A 17,295-nucleotide genomic window follows, 5' to 3' on the forward strand; every position below is an offset into this window, starting at 1 on the left:
AAAACATGGCTTGTCCCCTAATCTGGAAGGCCACCGAAGGCAGGGGACAGACTTGAGAGCTCCAAATACCTTGCAAAAGTTTTGATTGTGAAGGTCGGCATTAGACCTTTCTGGGCAGTTTTGCATGGATAGACAAGGGCGGCACGGGCTTCTGCATTGAGTCCGAGTTGCTGCGCTGGGGAAGGGTTTTATGCATGTATTTGTAGGTGGCAGTTCCTTCACTGCTCTTATAGCAGTGCCCGTTTCCCTCATCTTACTCATTTCCAGCAAGTCCAATTTAAATGGCAAAGCAGTGAAAAGTTGAGAGTCAAAAAAAACCGCGCGAAGGGAACGGTGAAAGCACCTGACGTTACTTCCTTCTGCAACTCCGACCTTCTGGAGTTTGGTTCATCTCTGCTGCAACAAATACCATTTAGATGCTAACGATGCTCCGCCAGACAGCCCTGCCAGAGCGACCTGCCCAGGGACCGGCGCTGTCAGCTCCAACTACCCAAACCCAGCAACTCACTCTGTCAGCCCCAAGTACCCATTTCCTACAACCTCGCAGGCGGGTTGCATTGTTGCGTTTTGTAATAGCGTATTGATTAGCCAATCACTCCAAATTTTAGTACTGTGCCTACAAGATAATTAAATTATCTGCCTTTGTTTAAATTGTAATTTTATTTACTCTTGATTCTACTATATAAAATTTTGCAGGCTTACGGAATGTTATGCGTCTTATTAGTGCTTAACTCTGGTGCTAATTTTCAATACTCCATCAGCATGAAGTATTAAGTAATTGCTACTGTTTATTCTTTGTGATTGCACTGCACTTTGGTTCTGCACACAGCATCGCAAGTACCTAGGGAAGAGCGGAGCGGGTCCCAGCCCTACTGCTTGGTGGATCCAAGCAGCGAGCTCGAGCTCTCGGCGTGCACAGAATATGATTTCTCACTTTGTTTTCCTTCTCTTAGGCTGGTCAGCACATGGTAAGGAAAGATTGCATTGTCACGCACGTGCTCTGGAAAGCGTAACCAAAGCTCTCAGTTTATGTAGCCTGGTCCCTGAATTTTGTTATGCATTAACACAGGGATGAATTGTTGGAGGTGCGGAGCTCTGGTCCATCTCCAGGCACTGAGTATCACCCAGCACCCACTCACATACACCCATTTGCGGGGAAAATCCAGCCCCTCTCGCAGCAGCAGGACCGGGGGCAGCTCTGTGCACAGAAGGAAGGTGGCTGCAGGTAAATGCATCGGTGAAGGTATCAAAGACGGCTCCCCGGGGAGTATTGCTGGCTCTGAAAGCAACTGGTGCTCTCAGCAGCAGCGGTTACTGCAAAGGGAGGATTGCACCACAGAAATATGCTGGAGAGGCATCGGCTGCCACCCAGACCTCCCCACCCCGGCTTTTTGGAGAAGGTGTGGGAAGAAATGGAAAAAAAAGATGGTCTGCTGGCCCCTGGCCCCGGGGCAAGCGCAGGAGCAACATAGCCACGTCTGGAACGAATGCAGAGATTTTAGTGGGTTTAGACTGGTGTGACATGAATTATTTTTCATAATTAACGAGACTGTTGATTTTACACGGTAGGTGTTCAGGTACTCTGGTGATCCGTGGCTGTTAAACACCCAAAGGTAATTCTAAATGCTGTTGATCTATGTCTATTCTCTAGGGATGACTAATCTACATTTCTCTTCTCCCTCTACAATTAATCCCTGGATAATCTTATCTGCAAACACAAATTCAGTACCTGGAGGCAGCTGAGTCACAGATCTGCAGCAGAGGTTCAGTTTAGAGATGGGAAGATATCTGGCGTGCGGAGGGAGCAGTGGGTACCTTCCCATCTGGGCGAGGAGAAGCCCCAGCTGCTGGGGACTCGGAGATGTCTCACCATCAGGTCAAGTCCAACCTGGCTGCTGCACAGCTTGTTTGGGCCATTTCTCCATCCACATGCACAACGGCACTGCGCTGCAACCCAGGTGTCAGCTTCGTCCTGGTCCTCTTCCCCCAAAAGCCTTTCTGTGTCGTCCTCCCCTTCCTTCTCCTCCACCCACCCAGCTCAAGCACTCATCCAGGCTCTGAGCCTTCCGTCCCTTGTTACCGCAACGCCCTTTCCTCGGACCTTTGCAAATGCAAACTCGCCTTGCTCGCCTCCAGCCTGAATCCTATCGCAAAGATCACCGTCTCACCGCTCTCTGCCCCCCTTGCGACGCACGGTCCAGTTCCTCCCGTCCCTTACGCCAGCCGGTACCACGCTTCCCACCATCCTCCTCTTACACCCTTGAACACGCACTTTGGTGCTTTCGTCCATCCCTCCCACCCCCTGCTCTCCCTTATGCCTCAACACCTCCAAAACCTGCTGGCTGGCTGGGACTATTCCTCCCCGCCACGTCGCTTCTTTCAATCCTCGTGTTTCCCCGTGTGCCTGCGTCCCCCTGCATCTTCTCTTAGAGGCTATTTGGGCCAGTCGGCTGCTTTACTTCTGCATCAGCGCCTCATTCAGCGGGATGCTGGACAAGGACGATGCTGTGCTGCGCGAGCCGTTATGGTAATACAAAAATAAATAATTAGAAGAATTACTAATGCACTTGAGCTGCCAAGCGGTGAAAAATTAGCCAGTCGCAAGGGTAGCAATGACACTTGTTAATTCTGGGAGGGGGTCCACAGGTATCTCCTATGAGGGGTCTCCCGGTGTGAGCCGCCTCGCAAGGCTGCTGTTCTCAAGGCCAGGGCGTGATGGCCCGTCAGCATCCTGGAAGCGTGGACGCCCTCACTTCTGATCTCCTTAAGCACAGCCATAAATCACAGCGGGTCTCGCCGCAGCCCTGTTTAACGCTGGCCGACTTTACAAGGCATACAATAGTGCTTCCCCGTGCCTCAGAGACCATAACTGAGTCCTTAGGATAAAGCCAACTAGTTTGGTCACACTTTAAAGTAAGTGTCAGTAGTTCATGCCTAATTACTCCTGAATTAGCTAGGTGATTCATCAGGTCTGATTATGAATGCATAATGAATTTACCAAATCCACATGTATTAGTGAGATATTAATTCCATACGAAATCCCACAATTCATTCATGTGCCATTTGTTTTCATTCCCTTCTTTTAATAAGCTAATTAGTTCAAATTATTTGTACTTCACTAAAGGCTTGAAACACATATAAGGAATGATTAGCTTAAAACTCAGTAAATGGGCAAGTATGGAGCCTACATTAATTGTGACGGGAGGTTCATAAAGAATTATTATCTCTCAGCCATCTCTGTTTTCAGTAATAATAATAATGTCTAATCGTGACAAGTGGATAAAACATTGTGAAGCCCCTAACTAATGCAGCTGTACATGAATTACTAAAATGAATATCTTAAGCCTCGATGCTTGCCTTTGAAGTCGAGCTCAGCAGAAAGTTTTGTCTCTCCCTGATGGAAAACAAGACCACAGCTTTAGGGTGGATCCACCCTTTTTCTTTGCCGAGTCTCCCCTCCGCCCCCAGCATGCAAAGAGCAAAGAAAAGGGGGTATAGAAGAAAAAAACCCACCATGCCTACATCTTTCAGCTCTTCCACTGCTGGGTAGGATTGTGAAATCATAGGATGCCTTGCCCTACACACAGGGATGCATGAAATAAGGCGTTTGTTTGCACCCAGACTCCCCTGCTCACCCCCAGCAAATGCCCCAGCCACCCCCCCGGAACATTTCAGGATTTGAAAGAAGAAGGAGGAGAAGAAAATCTGCATTTTTGCTAGCCAAAATGCAGGAGGGATGGAGGCGGAACAACAAACCAACAGGCAGGTGCAAACACCCTGCCCGTATCCCCCTTCGGAGTGGTGCAGTTCTGGCAGGGATGAGGAGGCTTTTTTGATAGAAGGGAGGGAAAAAAAGAGGATTAGTCCCTTTCAGGCAAATATTCTTTCCCCGTGTCAAAACTCCCTCCCAAGCAAGGTTCCCTCTTTTCTCTCTTTTTATTTTCCTTCTCCCATTTACTTCTATTCAAAGGGGGAAAAAAACTCCTGCTGGCTACTGCTCTCCAAAGTGGGTCACACGGAGGCTTCCAAATGAGTCCTGCCAAAGTGCTAAATGCCTCGGTTCACTGGAGACTCACGGACTGGCAAACGTTTTGTTTATTTTCATGCAAACTTTGACTCGCTGAGAAATGCCACCCCTCCACCTCACCCCAGTCATCCTGCTCCCCTTCTATCCCTCCTCTTCTTTTTGAAGCCAGCCGGTCCTGGCTGCCTCATCCCGCCTTTCCCTGCTGCTTTCTCCACTTGTGTTTTTCGGAAGGACGTAAAGATGTTGCAAAAGATCGTACCCAAGCCTGGAGCTCTGGACACCCCTCATGAAGGATGCGGGCAGGGATAGCGGCAGATGCGCACAGCTGTGTGCGTGCAGAGGACTTGCTATTTGGGGGGTCTATATGAAAGTGCGTATGGAAGTCTGTGTGATCAGGAAAACACACTACGAGCTCCGTCAAATTAAATTTGCATCAGTGACATCAACCTGGAGCCAATATCCTCCCTGTGAACGTGGCTCCCGGCTGTTTCCTACCTGGTGAGAACGCATCCTCTCCCCATGCCATTTCTCCTCCACCAAACCTGAAGCCACGGCAGCAAAAGACGAGCGCGTTGCAGAAAGAGGCTAAAAGGGCCACCGAGAGCATGGGGAAACAGCTCCTGTTTCAGGGAAGGACCGCATTTCTGCAGCCAAGGGAAGCAGCTCGGGAGAGTCGCGCTGCTGTCGTGACCCCAGTCTCCTCTGCTGAGGGTCCCTTGGATGTTTTGGAGAGAAGGATTACTTTCACAGCATTGCTGACCTTTGGGAGGGAGTCAGCTCATCCCAGCGCTCTCTCCGCTCCTTTGCGTTGGGAAATTGTCCGGTACTGAGGGATGCATTGCATCCCTTCAACACTATGCGCAAAATGCTTTGGAGCTGAATGTACATATTTTATTTATTCACGCTCTAAAGTCCAAGCCAAATGCCTTGGAGGAGGAGAAAATGAAAGAGAAGTGTACAGTGAAGGGCGGGGGGAGAAATTGATTGATCAACTTTCCAGGTGCTTTGCTTGGGAGCCCCCGGAGGTGAAAGCCTCCCTTTGACTCCCAGACTCAAAGCCATCGATCTCCTCTTAAAACTCTTCCTTTGCACGCACGGCATAGGTAGGCGTTGCTGCCTGTGATGAAAGACGCACATTGCCGTGATCAAAATGAGCACGCCTGCCTACGACAGAAAAAAACACGAGCCCAGCAGCGTGGGGTAAGCGATGCAGGTTTCACACCGGGGAAGCCGTCTGGCGTGGCACGGAGGAGGCACGGAGCGAGAACAGAGATGCTCCAGCACACAGGAGGGATGGACCTCCCGAGTCAAAGCCGACCCTGTACTTACTCTTTTGTGGGACCAGGATTCCTAGAGAATCACAAAAAAAGGGGGTTTCAGGCTTATTTCTGGCCCAGAAACTCAGTTACTCCCATCTCTTCCTTAGATTCCCCAATAGAATACAGCAGAATATGACTCCAGGGACTTAGACCAACAAAGTTATGGGGAGCCTTGACTTCTTATGCCCTGGAGGTAAGGGCATCCTAACCGGCAGGCAAACCCTATTACAAACTACTCAGTGCAGTTTAACAGTATGCGACATATAAGCACATATAAATAGTATGCATCCTATAAACACTGAGCACTGGTAGCCAAGAGCAGCATTTAGATCTCGAACCACTCGCCAGAAAAGGCTGCTTGTGCTTGCAAGGCGACTGCTCTGGAGAGAAGGTGACCACAATATTTAAGACCAGGATTGGGTGACTTTGGGCAGAGATGGGCAAAGCATCCAGCCATGTCCAACATAAGTAGGTAAAAAGACAGGATTTCTGCTCAAAGATATTCCGCAAGTGCCACTTTGGGTATGTGTGCAAGACAAGGCGATGGGGTGGGGATTAAGAGGGCTGAGGATACTCAGCAAACCCCAAAGCCAGCCTGCAGTGAAATCAAACAGCGGCTTCATTTCTTCCGTCAGTTTTCCATTAATGACCCGGTTGTTTAGGGCAATTTAGATGAGCACGTCGCAGCCTTGGAAAGCTGCGCCTCGCAGCTCTGCTCTTTCACAAGTGCCTGCAACTTCAGCACCGACGTCTGCTCCGGCAATGGCCCTATCTGGCTGATGCAACGAGACATGAGTTTGGTCTAATTAATTCTTCTGGAAGTTTTTTTTCTCAGGGCTTTTTCCCCCCTCTTCTGAAGCAGCAACGGAAGCCTGGAGCAGCTAGGCAGGATTAAGGGATTTTAGGAGCGCTCCACGAGGCAAACCTACGGCGATACAAAACCTCCATCACCAAGAAAGGGTCCTGCCACCCCTCTCCGGCTCATCCCCACCACAGCGCCGGCCACACGCGTTCATGCAGCGAACCACACCGGCAAACCACCCAGGGCGGGTCGGGGATGCAGCGGTGCTTTGCAGAAGGGAAAGACTGCAAGAAAACAGTGGTGCTCGTCAGCTGGTGCTTGCACGGGGCTCTAATGCTTCCCGAGATGTGCTTCCCCATGGCAAAAAGCAGGAAAGTCACTCCTAGAAACCCTAATTCCATCACCAAGAGAGGTGATTGACAGCCCTCGAGCCCTACGTTTTAAGGCAATCAGCACCTTGCGTGGAAAGCCTTGGGGGGACCGTAGTTTCTTCTGCGACCGCTCAGAGCAGCCCGAGATGAGATAAACAAGATAATTTAATTTGTCGCTATCTTCTCTTACCTATTCGAATAAAACCAGCATGTGGGGTAAAAAGCAGCAACGCCATCTGATTCCTCTCCATTTGGGGGTGATTTAACTCCCCCGGATGCCCCTGAAACCCCCAGCACAGAATCCGTCCAGCACAGCACAGCGCCAAGGTATATAAAATATTCCAACTGAATAAAATATACAACAGGAGGTTAAAAGGAATAAAAGCAATCAGGCAGTCTGCTACTAATGAATTCAATGGCAGCAAAGCCCATTTCCTTCTGTTGCTTTTCTATAAACAATTTACAGAATAAATGTATTTTTCAGGTATACAAATTGGTCTGTATTAAGATGCTTGATAAACAGTTTCTGGGTAAAGACAGGCTATGAAAGCCTTCAAGTACTTCCTGAAATGCTAATATATTTGTGCGTACCCTCACTTTTAACAGAGATGAAACGTTTTGTGCCGGGAGTGAGTTAAAATCCTGTGCGAGGTTTGCGGGAGAGAATTATGGCGGAGCTGGAATGAAACCCAAAAGACTGTATATAATTAGATGGAGACGCACAGTGCCAGCTAGTTCAGCGCTACCTCCGATTTGCAACATATATATGTGTATTATTATGCATAAGAGAAGACATAAATAATAAAACATGTGCATATCTCACCTGTGATATCCAGGTGAGAAGTTTTTTCCAGTGCAACCTGGCAAAATTGTGTTTGATTTTGTTGTGGCTTTGCCAGTTTTCTCCGGTTACAAAGTGGTGAAATACCCCAGTTTCACCGTCCTTTTAACCCCAAATTACACTTAAACTACCCGAAGCACCGTTGCAATTTCAAAAAGCCCCTAAATTGTGCTTTTTTCCCCTGCCTGGCCATTTGATGGCTGTCACCCAGCACCAGGGCTGACCAGCAGAAATGGTGTTTGAGTGGGTGGGTTCGTGCCTCAGCGTGGCAGCCCACCGGTCCCGGGTGTGCAGGATGCTCCCACTGCCACACCACCACCCTCCTGGCTGAGAACACATCCGATACCTGGTTTAAGAGCTTTAGAGAAAGAGTGAGAGAGGAGAAATGATGAAACCCAGCTCGCAGTCAATGGGATCTTACCCTGCAATGCCTGAGAGGCAAGAAAAATTACCTATCATATAAGAACGGCTCGCTCCAACGTCTCTCCTGTCCCTCAGAGAGGCTTTTAGAAGTCTATAAACCAGAAAACGGTGGGGAAAGCAGCCCAGGAACATAATGAAATTCTAATATCAGAGCCACCATGGTGGGAAGAGCAAAGGACATTGCTTAATGCAAGAAACATGTGCTGAGCCGGCAAAATTTAGGCTGCCACCATCTCCTGGGGTGGCTGGTGGCAAGGGAAACGTGCTACTGGCACCAGCACCATTTACCAGGGCGCCGAGCAGGAGTATACAAACGCACCTTTGGCAACCTTTAACTCCTAAATCCATCAGCCCTTGAAAATAAGATAGAGACTCATTGTGTTTTGATAACTCCATGAGAGCCTGTAGACATTATGCTAATTCTCAGGGAGTGCTGTGAAGAATAAGGCCAGGACACTGAAGGCAGGGAGTTTATAATTGCTTTTTAATATATTTTCTGAATTCATTGTGCATGCGCTATCTGTCCCAGGGGCTGAGCTGGCAGAGGGGACAATGTCAGGTGGAATAAATAGGATCTCATAACTTTAGTCATTCTGTATTAAATAGCGTCGAGCAGCACAATAAACAGAGGGACCAGGAAGCACATGCAATAAGGAAATAATTCAAGCACTGCGCATGCAAATCTTTCTCTCTCAGATCACCCTCATTAATCACCTCATGCTCATTTATACACTTAAAGAAGCTATAAACAAAGGCAGAGATGGTTCCTCTCATTATTAGTTTTTTTATTGAGTTAACTTCCAGAATATTTTATAATAATAGTCACAGCTGGTGATGGAGTTGCCTGCTCTAACCAGCTCATAAAGTTCCCCCTGCTCCTCCTGTCTTTTTGTGATATAGGTAGTTATACAGAGATTATGAAGCTTATTGAGTAAAAAGAGGGAGACGCGACAGCAGCTCTATCATTTCTCCTGCCTTTGGCTTATTCAAGGCTCCAGCAGGTACCAGGGGGTTCAACATTTTGCTATTGAGACAAAGAAGCTGGGGAGAAGGCAGGGGGGAGATGGATGAAGCCCCCAATCCAAAGCCAAACAAGTTGTTCATTTGTGAAAACTCCCTGCAACCTCTGTGCATCTCCAGTCTCCCTCGAAAACTAGGAGAAAAATTTGGAAGAAAACAAACCCCCTTTCTTCCATGGCTTTTTTCCATGAAAGAGTTGGAGCACTTAGGACCACACCAGGACCATGGCACAGAGATGCTACGACCGGATGGTGATGCGGTGACAATTTTTGCACCCAGCGGACACTTTTCTGCAGCCTACATCATTAGAGGAAAGTATTTTTGATTTTTGGTGACACTCTGCCTGTGTCAAGTAATGCTGCACGCTCTCCTCCCTCCTCGAAGAGGTCACGGCTCATTTCTTAATTATTAACTGCTGCTGTTATCTGTATTAAGCAAGGCAAAACCGTCCCGCTGTTCAGTTAAAGAAAATGAAGGGAAGCTGCAGAAGATGCTCCGTCCCTTTGGGGTATCAGCAGAAATCAGGGGATGGGGAAGTAAGGGCAGCCCGATCCTGCAGCATCACCTCCCGGAGCCCTCAACCCCCTCCTTGCACCCACCTCTACCCCCTTGGCACAGCTCATTCCCTTCACACTCCCTAAATCCTGGCCAATATATCCTGGAGTGCCTCGTACATAACTCTGTCAAGTAAGAAGATTAAGTGATGTTAACTTAGTCTAATATGAGGCTCGGTAATAAATTTCATTAGAAGCTGCTGGAAGCGGGCAACTCTGCGCTGCTGCGGAGTGTCAGGTGGTTGGCAGCGCTAACGTATATCTTAGGGAACTTATCATCTAATTATAAAGGGTAAAGCATATTTTTTCAGTGTGGTTACATGCGGTAATGAAGCATGCAGAAAGCCACGCAAGATAGATGGGCACTTTCACTGCTGAAGCTGAAAACTTGCTTAACTTAATAGTCTATTTATTACATTTATTCCCTGAGCATACACGGCCTGGCTAATGTCTGCCAGTTCATCCCATGCCGTGCAATTAAAACTACTGCAATGTGGTTGCACCAGGAGGACCTGGCATGGTTGGGAGAGGGGTTTAACGCCTCGGGAGCAAGCAGAGGTTAAAGGCTGGTGCTACAAGGCGCCGTGCAGCGCTTTCCCTTCCCAACGCTTAGAAAATGAGGTTTGTCCATTGCTGGGTTTTTTTCTGACCCCCCCCATGACAGAGGGGTCAAGCCACGGTGAGGAGTTTGTTGCCACGCTAAAACCAGACCATGCTTCCCTCGGGCATTACATCCCCACCCAGCAACTGATCCGGGGATGGGGGGGACGACACAGGCATCCCCCCCGCTCCAAAAAGGGAAATATCTGCGCAAGCTCGGGGAGAAAATTCTGCTGAAAAACCAATTTTGATGGAAATTTTGCATCCAGCCCTACTTATCCACTCTTAATCCATTTGTCACAACAATCGCCGAAAAACTTTTCTCTCCAGCGCCTCCAGAGCTGAGAGAGAGGAATGAAAAGTAAACTTATGCGAGGACAGGGGTTTAAGCATCCCATTAAGATTAACTTATCTGCAGTAATTGACTTAACTAGGGGATTTTTAATGCTTTTCAAGGTTTTTTGGAAGACGGTTTTGCAGCAGCCAGCAGTAAAGATGCTCCTAAAAAAAATATGTATATAGCGCGAGAAGTCCATAGCTAAGACTTTCTAAGGCAGTGATTCCAGGGGATTTAATAAGAATGTAATTTGTATAATTAACCATTCATCACTGTCAATTTCATTAAATGAATGCCAGAAATATTACCTTCACCAGCACGACCTAACAGGATTGGAATATATTATGTGAAAAATGAACACTCAGTAGGGTTTTTTTTTTTTCTCTCTTGCTTTCCCTGCCTGGGCTCCGGCTGTCAGAAGGAGATTTGCAAGGCTGTGAAATAATTTAAAACAGTAGTAAATGAAAACGACTAAAGAAAATGTGTGGATTTTGGTAACTAACCCTCATCATTATGTATGAAAGTTCAAGTCAAAATGTTTTCACTCGTTCAAAAAGTAAATGACTGGAGGAGCTCCCGTCTGCGGGGCTGCGATGCTGGGAAGCCATCTGCTGAGGTCCTCAAGGCATATTCTGCAGGGTGGAGGCAGCCGAGAAAGGGCTTTTGCGGGGGGAAAAATGCCTTCCCAAGACGTAATTTTGGTTATTGCTATTTAGGGCATAGAAGGATGAACAACAAGGGGTTCGGAGAGGCAACATTACAAGAGCTTAGCATGCATTTCTCATTCACCCCTGTTGGGTACAGAGCAACCCCCCCGACCCCTTATCTCAACACCCCCCCCTATTTCTCCCAGAGAATAATAAAGAAAAATTCCCTGGGCAGGTCTCAGAGCTTTCCTGTTGATCAGCCATTAGAGGGCAACATCGCACAAATTCATCGTAACATCAAAAAAACCCACCCAAGCCATACCAAAAGAGGCTGGGGGGAAGAGAACATCCAAGGGAAATTATTTCCATTGGAAGCACGTGGGGAAGGGTTGAGATTTTTTACCCTTAGAGAAGTTTAATAATCTCTTCAGATGTGAGAAATGGGGAGGAACTGGGAAACCAAGGTTGGCATTTTATTTTTTTTTCCTCCTTTCCTGTGGGTTTCTGTGCCTTTGTCTTGTTTGAAATGCAAACGAAGATTTTGTGAAAATGTTCATTTAACAGGTCTCGGTGGCTGTGATCACAAGGAAGAGGAAGGAAGCGGTGGAGGAGCAGCTAGACAGACAGATGGGATGCTGGAGAGATGAAAGGATGTTTGCAGACCAAGAAACTGAATGTTTCTAGATGCTTTTTGGGATAAATTCCCCACCGGGGCACAGAGGAGACTTCAGCTTCATTACAATTAAGAGCGAGTAATGAAAATAAATATCAGTGATATTTAAAGAAGGTGAAACCTCAACGCATCTACAGTATCATCCTCCTAACGACGGCAAAGAACGGCTGATGGGAAAAATTGATTCCCCCTCTCCCTGCCTTGTGAAAATTTCTGGCTTTCTCATGAAAACAGAAAATTGCCCTTTTTTTGCTTGCTTTTAATGAGGTGCAAAAGTAACTCCTCATTTGCAGAAGCTGAGTGGCTGGCTCCTGTGTCCCTCCCCATAGAGCTGATGCAGAGACCTTGGGTCTCCCCAGGAGCAAAGCGTCCCCTCTTTGTCCCCGCCATGTCCCAAGAGTTTATGGCTATTTTTCAAGACAACATCATTTTTTCTCATTTGCAACAACAGCGTGTTGCTTCTCTCTGGCTTAAAAATCCAGAACAAATCAACATTTCAAGTCAAAATGTCAATTCAAAACAAATATTTTCATTTAATTTCCTGTTAAAATGTCATTGCTGCTAGGTTATTTTTGGTTGGGGGAAGAGAGAGAAGGCTTTGAAAAACACGGACTCTAAATTAAAAACAGTAAGTCGAGGTGAGGGGACTGTTTCCTATTGCATTTCTAGATGTGGTCCTGAGACAAAACCCCTCATCCCAAACCCCTTTAGATTTCCCACGGTAATAGCAAAAATCTTCCCACCAAAAGACGTCCTGCGACTAAGATTCTTTTGCTTAAGGTTTCTTCTGGGGAAAATGTGGGGTTGCCGGCTGGATTTATTTTGCTCGCTAAAAACCAGGGGGATGCTGATGGGATGCCCCATACGGGGACCCTGCTTGCCTGCTCTTGGTGCAGACCCGAGCTGTTCCTGGGCAGTTCCTGTGGAAACCGCTTCACCTTGAAGCAGCATCTTGGACTTTCTGCCCCCAAAATACGACTGGGCACCCTTGGCACTCCTCCAACGCCTCCCTGCAGTGCCTGCACAGCTCCCCATCCAGCTTTCTGAGCCCTCCACCACCTCTTTTGCCTGCAGCACTGTAGACCCAGCCAAGGGCTCGACGGCCAAGCCTACGAAGAGCTCCTACACAACAGTTGGCATCAGCCTGCGGCACAAAGTCGGGTCCAAAGAGTAACTAGCCACGTTGCACGCAGTAAGCTTGGGTTAGGGGTTATCTCAGCTGTCCCTGTGCTGCCCCTTCACCCCAGGTTGTACGTCCCCCCTAGAGTGGCGTGACATTGGCCAAGGTCTTGCAGATCCAAGCAGGGAGCCCGTCCTGCCATCTCACCTCCCAGCTGCAGCACTGACCACGGGGCCTCTCGGGCGCCAGGCATGTAATAGCCATCGTAATTCACAGCGCTACGCAAGACAGACAGTAATATCAAGGTTGCTATTAAAATCTTTACGATTTCGCCATTGCAAGAATACACATTGATTTGCAAGATGATGATTATTATTACTATTTTATTTCTATTTTAAATCCAGGAGGGAAAGCAAAGTGAAGCAGAAGTTGATTGTGTCAGATAAAGCACCAAGGAGAGAGAGAAGCAGAAAGCAAGATGGGATGCGATGTTTACGAGGTCTGTCTTTTTTTGTGTGTGTTCCTGGCTTCCCATGCCTCTCCGCTGTCAATCCTGGCACGCCAACAACCCTTTTGATTAAAGACATCAGGCAAGAGAAAAGTGCTGACGGCAGACGAGGAACATCCACAGCATCAGTAGGGTTCCCCCTCCTCACCCCAGCCTGGGCATCGCGCACCGTCAGCTGCCATCCCGAGCAGCAATTAACACCCAAATGATGAAATACCAGGGCTGACCCATCGCACGGGGAAGCGAACAGCCCTGTCAGCCCCGGCGGGGCTCACGGTTGTAGGGAAAAAGCAAGGTTGGATGTGGGGAAGGATGGCGCATCGCTCTGGCATCGCTCATCCTTCCCCGAGGCTAATGCACGTGGGAAGGACGGAGAAAACTTTGGGGTCCTCGCCCTGCCCTGAGCGGGGAGGGAAGCTGCGGTTTCATATTCAGCAGTGAAGGATGGGGTGAGAAATAAATACATAAAGGGACAGGAGAGAAGAATTTATTGCCTGCTAAAGGTGCAGAGCATTTAAATTTGAGAGATAAATAATTTTATTTATGTTGATGCCAAAGTAAAGAAGATACATGACTTTCTTAAGAATAACTCCCATCTCCTCAGGCTGGTCAATGCTGAAAGGCACGTAACGATTTTTTTTATTATTATTTTGATTTTTTTTCCCCCTTATACACAAAGATGGATGGGCACTAATAGCATTGTATTGTCACAGCTGTAAATTAGGGGAGCGGGGAGAGATCGTTTCATACCCCTCTCTCCGCCTTCTGAGATGCCTTGTCAAACGTCTTCCAAACTCGGGCTGCGAGCTGCACTTTTTCTTTCTCGGAGAAAACTCCTCTCCCCATTTAAGGACTTTCAATAAATTCTCCTTTTCCCACTTCTAACATGACATGACATAAAGGGTATCGACTGCTGAAGGTTGGCAATGCTCAGGTGGAATGAGGAAAATGGGGAAAAAGAGGATGGAATGGAACCAGGGGCAAGGGTGGGGAAATATATTGAGAAAAACAAAGAGCCTCGTGGGTTTATCTGACTGGAAGTAGCAACATTGTGGGGATCTTTCTCCTGCTGTCGAGAGCTCACTTAAGGTGGAATTGGGGGAAATCAGAACAAGCAAGCCAACCAGGGTGGGAAAAAAAAATAGAAAGGAGAAGAAAAAAAATAAATAGGAGCAAAAAACATAAATAAACTGTGGTTGAAATGATCGGCAGGGTGAACGCATCTTTTATTGCCTCTCTAGCCTTATCTGGCAGCACCATTCATGCATCTAATCGCAATTAAATTGCAGAGAGAGGTTGTAATCCAGCCCTGAAAGAAAGAAGTGAAAACGTAAGCAGCCGGGGAGGGCGGGGGGGGAGCGAGGGATGGGGGGACGAGCGCCACGATGCTCCCAGAGCTGCCGGCAGCGTTGGCACCAGGAGGCTGAAGCAGGGAGGTGAGAGGAGATCGCTGCCGGGACAACCCCTGCCAGGGCTCCCGACGGCGAGAAGAGGGGCGGGAGAGCCGGGAATTGCCGCTAAATCCCCCGTTGCAGCTTCCGAAGCTTGCTTCCGTCGAGGACCGCTATAAAGAGCATCGGGGTGGGTGTGTGGGAGCATCTCCCTCCCGGCGGGCGCCGCAGTCTACCGCGTACAGCAAATAAATGAACGCGCCCTCCCACGCTCCCTCTGCGCGGCTTCCAGGAGAACGGGGAGCCGAACGGTGCCAGAGCGCATCGCGCCAAAACAAGCCTCGTCTAAAATAAGATCTGGGTGCCGTTTCTCCGCTCGCTTGGAGGACAGCTTTTGCGAGAAGAGGAGATGCGAACCCCTTTGCAAACGTCCGAGAGCTGCCTGCGTCCACGCCTGCTGGCCCCGGAACGTCAGCTAGACCTCAAAATGATGCCAACGCGTGTAATTGCCCTGTTGAAGCGGGCCAGGGGAGGGTGGGAGAGGTTTTGGGAGGCTGAGCCGCTGCTGGAGGTGCCCCTCGCTGCTGGGCATCCACCCGCCTTGCCTTTGCAACCCGGGGGCCTGACGGCAAAGCACCGAGGGCTTCGTCGGCCGCGTTTTCCCACGCATCCCTCCCGTCCCTTTGGTAGGTAAGGTGAGCAAATGCAGAAAAATGGCTGTTAATTGCAAACAGTGGCAGCACTTTAGAAAACTGGCTTGGGAGACGGGGTTGGTTAAAGCCCCGGTGCTTCTTCCACCGCCAGCCCCATGATGCCCAGGGCATAGAATCATAGAATCATTTAGGTTGGAAAAGACCTTCAAGATCATCGAGTCCAACCATCAACCATGCCCACTAAACCATGTCCTGAAGTACCCTGTCCACTCGCTTTTTTAATATCTCCAGGGATGGTGACTCAACCACTTCCCTGGGCAGCACATTCCAATGTTTGACAACCCTCTCAGTAAAAAAATTTTTCCTAATATCTAACCTAAATCCCCCACGGCGAGGGGCAGAGCGACGGGGTTTCGCAGGCAGTGACTTGCAAAGGAATTTCCCAACCAAGAAGATGGAGAACAAAACGAAGGATGCGATGGAGAGACGTCAATTTTTGGTACCGCTACGCAACCGGGCAGAGACACTCTGACCTCCGGGAGCCCGAGCACCTCCGAACAGCAAAACCCATCCTGAAAAGCGGCATTTTGGTTCCTCTGCTCCTTAAAGTAAGGAGCAAAAGAGACACGAGGGTCCCTTGCAGCAGCAGCAGAAGCTCACTGTGAAGGGTAAAAGGTTGCCCCTACCTTGCAAACAGCCTCCACCCACAGGCAACATCATCAAGTGATGTTCATAAATGATTAATTCCCTTCCCACGTCTTACTTATTGTTCTCATTTTCCATATTTTGTCTGCAGCCCATGTATTCTGATGTCAACTTTGACCACGAGGTTTACTGAACTCTTATTTTATTTCTGTATCTCCCCATGTATACGTATTTAGAAAGGAGTCCTCAGTCTTCAGGTTGCCTCTTAAAGTCTGGCTGGGTTTGAAGCAAAGGATTTTGACAGGACTTGTAAGATACAGCAAGAGGGAAAATGAACGTATATACATACAACCCCAAACCCAGGCTCGTGTGTCAAAAGTGGTTTTCTTTCTAAGGGTGCTGCCACCCCACCTTGCTGTGAGTTCGGTAAGGAGCCAGGGAAAGAGAAAGGGGGATGCGGTACCTTCGGAAATACTTGGTTGTGCGTTCAGACTGGCTCGTGCTCACCACAAGCACCATCTCCAGCGTTATCGCAGGAGCTGGGTGAAAGTTTTCACCCAATTTATCTTCTTCTTTCCAAAGGAAAGAAAAGCTGACGCAGGACTTCATGAATCATCAGAGTACTCTGTTTTCGGATTTATTTTTTTTTTCTTCCTAATTCAGAAAACTCAACAAATGGCCAGTGGCAATGTTTTCAAAATGAAGCGACTGTAACGTGAAAAATAAACTGTTGAGAAATAACCCCTCAACACCAAAAGGAAATGTGCTAACTTGGTTTAAAAAAAAAAGGGGGGGGGGGAGGTGTGAACCATCCAAAATAATTCCTGTTTAACTCCTCAGCACATCAAATATTGAAAATAAAAACCCTATCAACATGAAAATAATGATTTTGGTTGAAATTGGGTTGCAATTAGCCATTCCATTTGCTGCCGGCCTTGGGAGCCGCCTGCCCTCCCCGCTGCTGGCAAACATGCTTGAGAACGTCCCTGGCAAGCTGCAGAAACCCAGAAATCACCAAACCTCACCCCAAATCAGCCTCCCGAGCGCTGATTTCCCAGGGGGAGAGCTCTGCACCCCCAGAAAAACCCCTGCAAAAGCCCCATCTTTCCCTCCTCCTAAAACCACGGGGATGTTTTAGTGATGCTGGTAAAGTCCGAACAAACGCGAAGCCATAATTTGGGCAAACCAGCAAATGGCTGAGGATGGAAACAGCATCGCCAGCGTAAAAACTCCTCCATGGAGCGCAGATGGGAGGGAGAGGGTAATCTTCTGGAAAAGCCTCTAATTGTCTGCCCACACTAATAATTTCAGCGAGCGCTTCCCCCCCCCCCCCCCCCCCACACTTAACCCCCCCCCCCCGCACC

This window comes from Haliaeetus leucocephalus, unplaced genomic scaffold, assembly GCF_000737465.1.
Source record: "Haliaeetus leucocephalus isolate CR32 unplaced genomic scaffold, Haliaeetus_leucocephalus-4.0 Scaffold773, whole genome shotgun sequence".
Taxonomy (NCBI): Eukaryota; Metazoa; Chordata; class Aves; order Accipitriformes; family Accipitridae; genus Haliaeetus; species Haliaeetus leucocephalus.